An 11304-nucleotide genomic window follows, 5' to 3' on the forward strand; every position below is an offset into this window, starting at 1 on the left:
CACTGTGTGCTGGGATTAAGGGTGTGTGCCATCACCTACAATTTGGGATTGGATTTATTTGTTTATTTATTTATTTAGGTTTTTTGAGACAGTGTTTCTCTGTGTAGCTTTGGAGCCTATCCTGGCACTCACTCTGGAGACCAAACTGGCCTCAAACTCACAGCAATCCGCCTGCCTCTGCCTCCCAAATGCTTAAAGCAAGTGAGGTGGAGAGTGTGTCCTTGCTCCCCAGCACACAGCTACTGTGTGACAAACCTGCGAAATCTCACTCTCACCGTAAGGATGAGAGAGAGTCCATGCTTGGATGGGTGAGGACACACAGGCAGCAGGTGCAGAGCCGGAATTGGACCCTGACCTGTCTTGGTGTTTGCCAGACAATAGGGTCAAAGTCTCCACTAGGATCCATCCACCCTTTAATTGCCAGGGCTCCTCCTTGAGATGAACACACACACACACACACACACACACACAATCTTTCTGTGTGTCCCTCCCTTCCTTTCTCCTCCTCCTCCTCATTTTATTCATCTTTTATTCATCGTCATCATCATCATTATTGTTGTTGTTATTTTAAGACAGGCTCTCACTCTGTAGCCCTGGCTGGCCTGGAGCTCTCTATGTAGACTAGGCCATCTTTGAGCTCACAGAGATCCCTCTGCCTCAGCTTTGCAACTGCTGGGATTAAAGTCAGGAACCAGCAAGTCTGGTTTAGCAGGCAAACCTTCCAGGCATTCCTTTCTGAATACCAGCCTCTCCTTCTGAAAGTCCTTCCTACAGCCTCTGGTTCAAAAACCAAGGTCAGAGTTAGCCCTCCTTCTTCCCTCCTTCCTTTCTTTCTTCCTTCCATAGTATCGTAATTTTATTCTCTTCATAACAAAATCAGCTTAGAAATAGGTCACTCTGACTTTTCTCTCTCTCTCTTTAGAATCCTTTTTTTTTTTTTTTTTTTTTGGTTTTTCGAGATGGGTTTTTCTGTATTGCTTTGGAGGTTGTCCTGGAACTCACTCTGTAGATCAGGCTGACCTCGAACTCACAGAGATCTGCCTGCCTCTGTTTCCCAAGTGCTGAGATTAGAATCTTTTCTTAAAATTTATTTTTTATGTACATTGGTGTTTTGCCTGCATGTCTGCCTGTCTGTCTGTGAGGTTATGCGATGCCCTGGAGCTGGAGTTGTGAGCCACCATGTGGGTGCTAGGAATTGAATCTGGGTCCTTTGGAAGAGCAGTTAGTGTTCTTCACCGCTGAGCCATTTCTCCAGCCCCTGGGCCCTTTCTCTTATCATATCCCAATTTAAAATGCTGGAATGTCAAAATAAATAAATAAATAATAAAATAAAATAAAATGCTGGAATGTCATTTATTTTATGGCGTGACTGTTTTGCCTGCATGCATGTATGTACACCATGTGCATGCCCCATGCCTGCAGAGTTCAGAAGAACATACCTGATTCCCTGGAATGGGATTTGCAGGCCATTGTGAGTCACCACATTGTTGTTGGGAATAGACAGGCAATGCTCGAAACCACTGAGCCTCTCTTCACCCCAGTGCTTGCATTTCTTAGATCTGAGGTGAATCTCCATACACGCCCAGTCTCCTTTGTAGTTTCAGATAGATAGCTATATACACACACATATATACATACATACATACATACATACATACATACCACACACACACACACATATATATACATATATACACACACACACACACACACACACATATATATATATATATATATACACACACACACACACACACATAAACACATATATGTAATTTATTTTATGTGTGCATTGGTGTTTTTCTGCATGTCTGTCTGTGTGAGGGTGTCACATCCTCTGGAACTGGAGTTACAAGCAGGTATGGTGCTGGAAATTAAACACATATGGACCTCTGGAAGAACAGCCAGTGCTCTTAACCACTGAACCATCTCTCCAGCCCCTGGTTTCAGCTCTTTGAGGAAAATAATCTCAATCTGTCCACTGTGGCCCCTCTGCCTCCTGTCATAGCCCAGATTTCCCTGGGCAGACAGAGTCCTTGTCCTTGTGCTATTCTGCTTTGTGGGCTTGGTGCTTGGCACATTTCTTGCAGACAGTTCGGCGGGCTTTAGGACCATTCCCCATGTCCTCCATCTTCAAGAACACTTTCAGCACAGAAAGTAGGAGTCTTAGGAGTTTCTAGAAAACACTCCCCCATTTATATTCCCTGTTCCACCTGGTTTATCACTTTTTCCCTCCATGCTGGGGACTGAACACAGGACTTCAAACATGTTAAACATGCCCTCCCGGAGATCTATAACCCATCATTGTGTGCCATTTTAAAAATACAGTTTTAAGGGCTAGAGAGATGGCTCAGCGGTTAAGAGCACTGACTGTTTTTCCTGAGGTCCTGAGTTCAATTCCCAGCACCCACATGGCAGCTCACAACTGCCTCTAATTCCAGTTCCAGAGGATCCAACACCCTCACACAGACTTACATACAAGTAGAACACCAATGCATGTGAAGTAAAAAAGAAATAATATATAAAAAATTAAAATAATAAAATAAAAATAATTTAAAAAATACAGTTTTAAGTTGTTTGTATAGATTCATTTTGAGAACCAATGAAATCACATCTGTGAACAGTGGGCCCTGTGGCTCAGCCTGTAATCTTAGCACCTAGGTGGCAGGGGAAAGAGGTTCTTGATATGGAGACCAGCCTAGACAAAACAGCAAGACTCTGTCTCACAAGCAAAGCAAATCAGAACAGAACAAAAGGTGTTGAGTGAAGTCCTGAAGTCTCTTTCCTACTTCTGACCTCGGGCCATCCTGTCCCCAAGCCCTACCAGGTGACTTTGGTACTTTACCCTCCTGGCTGGGCTGTCTTCCAATGTGTGTAAGCCTCCCGTATTTCTTCACTCTTCCCCCTTTTCTCTCCCAATGACTCACATTGCATACCCTGCTCATTTTATTGTTGTTTTTATTTTGCAGATGGTTTCATTGCAGAACATAGTAATCTTCCTGAATCTTTTGTATGAGTGTATAGTTTTCCATTTTTGGAAATGCATGTCATTTATCTGACCAATCCCCTAGTGATGGATATTTGAATCATTTGTAGTCATTCCCTTTTTCTGAGGTGGTGTCTCCTTATGTGGTCCACACTGGACTCTGCCCTCAGCATTTGTTAAACTGGAGGTATAGGCCTATACCACTATGCCCAGGTTCATCATTAGCTCTGGCTGTCCTGGAACTTGCTCTGTAGACCAGGCTGGCCTCGAACACCCAGAGATCTGCCTTTGTCTCCTGAGCACTGGGATTAAAGGCAAAAACCATCTTGGTCAGTCTTTAGATGCTTTTCTTGAAGGTAAATCTGTGCATCTCAAGTGTGCAGTGTCCGAGGAGGCCACAAGAGGGAGCAAGATCCCCAGGAACTGCATCATGAGCTGCCATGTAGATACTGGGAAACAAGCCAGGGTCCTATGGAATAGTAAGCAGCCAGTGCTCTTAACCTCTGGAGCAGCGCTCCAACTTCACTGTCCTTAACACTGATTTCCTTACTGTGTGTCGTATGTGCATGCTGGCGCACAGGCCACAGCATTCCTGTGGAAGTCAGAGGACAACTTGTGGAAATCAAATCTCTCCTTCCACAAGTAGTTTCTGGGGACTGAACTTGTTTTGGGAGACGTGGTGGCATGTCTCTTTACCCACTCTGGTTAGCTATAACTATCGTTCTTGTAGCATCTTAAAGTGTGGGGGGGGAGATGATTAATAAACAAGTAAATAAAGCCCAGTGGTGGTGGCGCAAGCCTTTAATCCCAGCACCCGGGAGGCAGAAGCAGGAGGATCTCTGTGAGTTCAAAGCCAGCCTGGTCTACAGATCGAGTTCCAGGACAGCCAGAGCTACGCAGAGAAATCCTGTCTCTAAAAAACAAACAAAATAATAAAGACAAACAAACAGGTATGCAAGGTAAATAAATCCAGGACATAATGTCTGATGATGAAAGGAAATAAACTAGGATAAGGAGACAATGTCTAATGAGAATCAGAGACAATAATGTAGAAATAAACCGGGAGTGGTGTCTCAGGCCTTTATTTCCAGCACTCGGGAGGCAGAAGCAGGCAGATCTCTGTGAGTTGGAAGCCATCCTGGTCTACAAAGCAAGCTCCAAGACAGCCAGGGCTTTTATATGGAGAAACCCTCTCTGGAAAAACAAACAAACAAAACAGAATTTAGAGATAAAATATCTAGGTGGGGATGATATGACACGAACAGTCATGAATGATCTATAAAGAACATTCCATAAAGGGCAGGCTTAAAGCTTCGAAGGCCCTAAATTAGAGCTAGTTACAAAATACAAATCTGGGACAGGGCTATTGAAAGTTTCAGGCATCATGCTGGCCTGCTCCGGTCACCTGGCAGAATGCACTCAGGCAGTACTCTGGTCAGCCCAAGGTTCCATGAGTGCTAAGTCTGCACACAGGTGTAAAGGACCCCTTTAAAAGAAAATCCCCTATCCACTTACATTTTCTTACTCTCCTCTTACCGTTACTCTCTCGTTCCTCTTACCTTCTTCTTCCTCTTGGCTCTCTGCTCTTCACTTATACCCTCTCTCCCTCTCCCGCCCTGTAATAAACTGGCTAATGTACTCTCTATGGTTCGCGTTCCATCACACCAGTTCCATCTCTCGCCTTCTAATTTTAAACTTAAACAAAAGAACAATAACTATAGCTCATTGCTAGCATTTACCTATCATGCGTGGTGATATCAATGCCACACACAAAAAAATAATAAAACAAGAAAAAGGACATAACCCTGGAACTGTGGTCATTTTAAACTAGTAGGTGGGGTTACCCCTTTGAAGAATTCTGCTGTTCGGTGGGAGTAGTGTCATGAAGGCACGAAGACTGAAGATATTGCTCTGACTCTTTGTCAATCGGTGTCTGAAGCCTTCGGAGGTAAATAGTGTCCTCTACAATAGGTCCCTGCCAGGATGTACTCAGAGCAACAGAGCAAAGCGACCATACAATGAAGCTTTGAAACCTTCAAGAGATCCTGAGAGTCTCCTGATGAGGGTGTGGGTCCATCCCAGCTAGCTGTGACACTCCGCAGGGTTCACTGCTACACTGTGTCGTTTTCCTGAGCAGAGGAAACTGCGGTCATGAATCCTATGTGTGTGGTAACTTGTTACACAACTGTAGGAAACAAGCCAAAGAAAGGGATGTAAGACTCCGTGCAAGAGAAACAGAGAAGTAGCTTGCTGTGTTTGAGACATCAAACAGGATGAACCCGGTTTGGCTCCAGTATGAGAAGCCGGGGAAGACTGGATAAAGCCCAGATGAGAGGGGGAGCTGTGTGAGGACTCCAGGTCGGGTTTTATCCCAAATGTAACAGGAAACCACCAGAGTGGAGCTGAGGAGACCTAATTTGCATTTTTAAACCTTACATTGCAAGCCAGTTGTTCCACTTTTAGGTATTTACCTAAGAGAAATGAAACCATATGTTCACATAAAGATTTCCAGACGTCATAGCGGACCAAACTAGAAAACAACCTCAACGTTCATCAACAGTATAATGCAGAAATTGGTTCTGGCACATCCATACAAGGGAGTACTACTGAGCAATTAAAAATGAGCAAATTGATGATGCCTAATATAGACAAAGTTCACAAACCTTACAATGTGCCAAAGAAGGCAGGCCTCCCTTGTGCACCCTAGAAAAAAGTACCCAGCCCCCGAAAAAAAGAAAAGAGAATGCAACGTGTACATGTGGTTAATTAAAGAGATAGAGAGGCAGGGAATCAGGAGTTCAGGGTCATCCTTGGCTACATGAGGAGTTTTGAGGCTACCCTGGGCTACATGAAACACTGTCTAAAAAAAAAAAAAATGACAAAACAAAAATCAAAGCATTCAAACTAACGCCAGGCGTTGGTGGCGCACGGCTTTAATCCCAGGATCTCTGTGAGTTCGAGGCCAGCCTGGTCTCCAGAGCGAGTGCCAGGATAACACAGAGAAACCCTGTCTTGAAAAAAAAAAAAATTCAAACTAACCTGTAGTGACAAAAGACAAGTCAATGATTATATGGGGCCTGCAGTGAGGGCAAATGGAATGTTCTAGGTTTCAAGTGAGATGCTGTTCAGTCAAGGCTATACATCTCACTGAGCCTAGCGCACTGGGAATTACTGGTTGTTTTGAGACAGGGTCTCACTTTATAGCTGATGCTGTCCTCCAAATCCTGCACCATCACTGCATTTACAATTTGTGTTCAACACACAAATTGCTTTACTTCATCAGGTGCAAATTATACCTCAATAAAGTGGCTTCTAAAAAGGTAACATTGGAACAAGCCTAAGCTACCGGCTGAAATTTCATAATTAATAAGTCTCGGTGTCATGATTGGGACCTCACTGGTGGGACAGAGATAAACTAGCTACAACTACGTGGCCCTGGTTAACCCTAACCCTAACTTGCCTATGTAGACTGGACTGGACTTGAACTCAAAAGAGATCTGCCTGCCTCTGCCTCCCGTGTGCTTGGGGGGGAAAGGCCTTTGATATAGCAGGTGGCTTAAAGATTATATATTTATTTTGGTTTTTTCGAGACAGGGTTTTTCTGTGTAGCTTTGGGGGGCTGTCTTCGAACTAGCTCTTGTAGACCAGGCTGGTCTCCAACTCACAGAAATCCTCCTGTCTCGCCTCTCAAGTGCTGGGACTAAAGGTGTGCACAGGTTTTCTCTGTGTAGCCCTAGTTGTCCTGGAATTTACTTTGTAGTCCTCAAACTCAGAGACCCGCCTGCCTCGGCCTCTCCAATGTTGGAATTAAAAGTGTGTGTCATCACCGCCCTGCATTAGGCTTGTTTCTAACTAACTCTTATAATTTAAATTATCTCATACCTTTTAATCTGTGTTCTTTTACATAGCTCAGTTATGTTTATATTGCCCCTGCTGCTTGTCCTACATCTTCCGGCGTCTCCCCCTTCTTCCCAGCATCCTCTGTGCCTGAAAATCCTGCCTAGCTATTGGCTGTTCAGCTTTTTATTAAACCAATCACAGTGACATATCTTTACACAGTGGAATCAAATATCTTAAAATACATAGTGAAGCTCTTTTTAAAAAATTCAGTGAGGCCGGGCGTTGGTGGCTCACGCCTTTAATCCCAGCACTCGGGAGGCAGAGGCAGGAGGATCTCTGTGAGTTCAAGGCCAGCCTGGTCTCCAGAGCAAGTGCCAGGATAGGCTCCAGAGCTATGCAGAGAAACCCTGTCTCGAAAACAAAAACAAAAACAAAACAAAACAAAACAAACAAAAAATTCAGTGAGACGCTTTAAAAAAAAATTAAAAACAAACTATAATGCTGGCTTCTTCTTCTTCTTCTTCTTCTTCTTCTTCTTCTTCTTCTTCTTCTTCTTCTTCTTCTTCTTCTTCTTCTTGCTTGTTTTTTGAGACAGGGTTTCTCTTTATTGCTTTGGAGCCTGTCCTGGAACTCACTTTGTGGCTTCAAACTCACAGATCCGCCTACCTCTGCCTCCTGAATGCTGGGAATGCTGGCTTCTGGCTGGAAGCTTCCAGTTTAATTTGAAGGTTATTTAACTAGTTGCCCAGGCAAGACGATGGTGGAATGGTCAGAGGGAAAAGCAGAGAAGGTAGTAGTAGGAATGGAGGCTCGTCTGTATGGATGGGAGATGAGTAATGGAAGGGTTTAGAGGTGACTTCCTGTCACTTCCCTCACCCAAGGAAGGGCCACATAGTCTCTTTGAGGAACAGGCTGGGGACTGAATTTAGGGTCTTGGGCACACTAGGCAAGCATACCTAGCTATGCTACCTAGCTGCTAGCTATACTGCTGAGCTATGCCCAAGCCCCCTACAGTTAACTCCTGACACAGCAATTCCACTTGTCGGAACCAATGATTTTCAGGCAGTAATGAAGGATGTGCTCCAGGATTTAGCTACAAGGAAGGTCTCTCGACCTTGCTAATTATGTCGAAAGCGTGGAGATAATTACATTTAAATGGTTAAATAATGCTGACTCAGGTGTATGACTCAGCACTGCTATGGCTGCTCAAGAAAATGAGGCCTTTAGGATAAATGGCAAGAGAAGATAGCATGGTACACGGACAGCGCACACATCACAGGCCCTTCAGCAATGCCCTAGCAATGCAGTCAAGGAGAGATTTAAATTTCTGCTTCACAGAGGACACATCTTCGTAGTAGGCTTCCACAGACCTTTCTGCTTACCTCGAAACATACCAAGGCACGGTGAAAATGTGACACAGAGGCAAAGTGCTTAAGGGCAGGGTGCCTACTTCTAACTTGGGAAGCAGCCACAGTGTGGTATAAGGTGTGGCTTGAGAGGGTGACAGTGCTTGAATCTCCTGTTGTTTCCACAGAGGCCTTGAGCTCTGTGATGAGAGAGTATGTGTATGGCTCAGGCAGGATAGTGCCTGTACTGTCTGCACCGCATCCTCAAAAGTGAGCCTGGGGACGTGGTGGCCAGGACAACAGAGTCAGTACAGACCAGGAAAGGCATGGCTGTCACTGCACTGAGCTCCTATCTTTGTCTCACAGAGGTGTTAGGAGCCTGTGTTTCCCGAGGGGCCCTCACAGGGCAAAGGAAGACACTGAGGACATGCTAGACTGAGCAGATACTCTGCGCAGCTGATTGGCTAAATGACCCTTCCTGCTCTAAGACCAGAGTGACAAGAGAGTATGGAAGCAGTAGCCATCCACTAGATCCACCTGAGAGATCACTCCTCCCTGCTTGTGACCACTCCCCAGAAGACAGTATGAAGCCTAGGAAAAAGAGCAGATTTCAAAGCACTGCAAATCACAATTTAAGCAGTGTGTGTGAGAGTGTATATGTGTGAGTGTGTATGTGTATTATGGATGTATTGTGTAAGTGTGTGTGTGTGTGTGAGAGAGAGAGGGGGGAGGGAGGGAAGGAGGGAGGGAGGGAGGGAGGGAAGGAGGGAGGGAGGGAGGAGGGAGGGAGAATCATGTAGGGTAGTGGGCCTCAACCTTCCTAATGCTATGACCCTTTAACACAACTCCTCATGCTGTGCTGACCTCCAACCATAAAATTATTTTAATGTAAATATCTGTGTTTTCTGATGGTCTTAAGTGACCCCTCTGAAAGGGTTCTTCAACTCCCAGAGGGGTCACAACCCACAGGTTGTGACCTCTGACCACTGATCTAGCCGAAAATACAACTGGAAATGGGGCAGGTAACTCAGTTATTATAGTACTTGCCTAGCATTTATGGAACTCTGGATTCAGGCCCCAACGTGAACATCTGAAATCCTAGCACTCATGAGGATCAGAAGTCCAAGGCCATCCTTGGCTACATATCTAGTTTAAGGCCAACCTAGAATACAGGAGACTCAAAACAAAGTAAAATAACAAAACAAGCCAATAACAAAAACGCCTACTGTTTAACTCTGTTGCGTTACAGATATTTTTTATTTACTATTTTATCTGTTTGTTTTTTTTTTTTTTAAGATTTATTTTAGCCGGGCGTTGGTGATGCACGCCTTTAATCCCAGCACTTGGGAGGCAGAGGCAGGCAGATCTCTGTGAGTTCGAGACCAGCCTGGTCTACAAGAGCTAGTTCCAGGACAGCCTCCAAAGCCACAGAGAAACCCTGTCTCGAAAAACCAAAAAAAAAAAAAAAAAAAGAAAGAAAGAAAAAAAGATTTATTTTATGTCTGGTGGTGGTAGCTCCCAGCACTCAAGAGGCAGAGGTATGTGGATCTCTGAGTTTGAGGCCAGCCTGGTCTACAGAGCAAGTTCCAGGAAAGCCAGGGCTGCACAGAGACCAGGCCAGCCTGGTCTCCAGAGCGAGTGCTAGGATAGGCTCCAAAGCTATACAGAGGAACCCTATCTGGAAAAACCAAAAAATAAAAAAATAAAAAAAGAGTCCCTGTATGGGACTGGAGAGATGGCTCAGAGGTTAAGAGCACTGACTGCTCTTCCATAGGTCCTGAGTTCAATTCCCAGCAATCACATGGTGGCTCGCAACCATCCATTATGAGACCTGGTGCCCTCTTCTGGTGTGCAGATATACATGGAAGCAGAATGTTGTATACGTAGTAAATAAATAAAATCTTAACACCCCCCCCACCCCGCAATGAGTAACGATTATGCGTTTATATTGTAAGCTCTGGGAGTTTGAGTTTGCTCTTCCAAATTGTTTTTTCCTTTAATTCCCTCTTCTTCCTAGAAACATTTAGCACATCGATGATAAATGGATGTTTAATAAATGTCATCCATACACCTATTTTCTTGGGGACAAGGTCTCATTGTGTAACTCTGGTTACCCCAGAGCTCACCATGTAAACAGATCAGGGAGCAGGTGTTTGTGTTGTTCCTCTGGCCTCCATCTCCTATGCTGGGATTATGGGCAAGCATCACTCTGCCCAGATTTTTAATTTCAATTCTCATTTTTTTTTGTTTTGTTTTGTTTTTCGAGACGGGGTTTCTTTGCATTGCTTTGGAACCTGTCCTGACACTCACTCTGTAGACCAGGCTGGCCTCAAACTCACAGAGATCCACCTGCCTCTGCCTCCCAAGTGCTGGGATTAAAGGCATTCACCACCAACGCCCCACTTTTTTTTTTTTTTTTGTTAATTTCAATTCTTTAAAGACAGTGTTTACCAGACAGGCAGTGGTGGCTCACACCTTTAGTCCCAGCACTCGGGAGGCAGAGGCAGGGTGATCTCAGAGTTTGAGGCCAGCCTGATCTTCAGAGCAAGTTCCACGACAGCCAGAACTACACAGGGAAACTGAAAACCTGTTTTTTTTTTTTAAAAGTATTCTGCTCCAGTGGAAAGCCACACACCCATGAATATATGGGCAGCACAAGTTGGACGTGGTGGAGGAAAAAAAGAGGACCTAAAGCTGGGTGTGTAGAGAAGGGGTGGTGGTGGACCTGGGAGGGGCTGGGGGAAGGATAAATATGGTCAAAACTCATTGTACAAAATTCTCAAAGAACTAAAAATATACCCGTGAGAAGAGCACTGTAGGGGATCTCTGAAATCCATTGTGCATTCCACAGTTACAACATATTTGAATTCATCAGATTAAGTGCTCTGTAGCCACGCATTTGTGCAGTGGCTACTACACTGTACTTCTGTTTGTTTGTTTTGATTTTTAGACAGGGTTTCTCTGTGTAGCCCTGGAAGTCCTGGAACTCATTCTGTAGGCCTCAAATTCACAGAGATCTTCCTGCATCTGCCTGCCTAATGCTGGGACTAAAGGAGAGCACCACCACTGCTCGGCTAAGTTTGATTGATTGAGACAAGGTCTCACTGTGTAGCATTGGTCAGCCTGGAACTA

Source organism: Cricetulus griseus, chromosome 4 (assembly GCF_003668045.3).
Source record: "Cricetulus griseus strain 17A/GY chromosome 4, alternate assembly CriGri-PICRH-1.0, whole genome shotgun sequence".
NCBI lineage: Eukaryota > Metazoa > Chordata > Mammalia > Rodentia > Cricetidae > Cricetulus > Cricetulus griseus.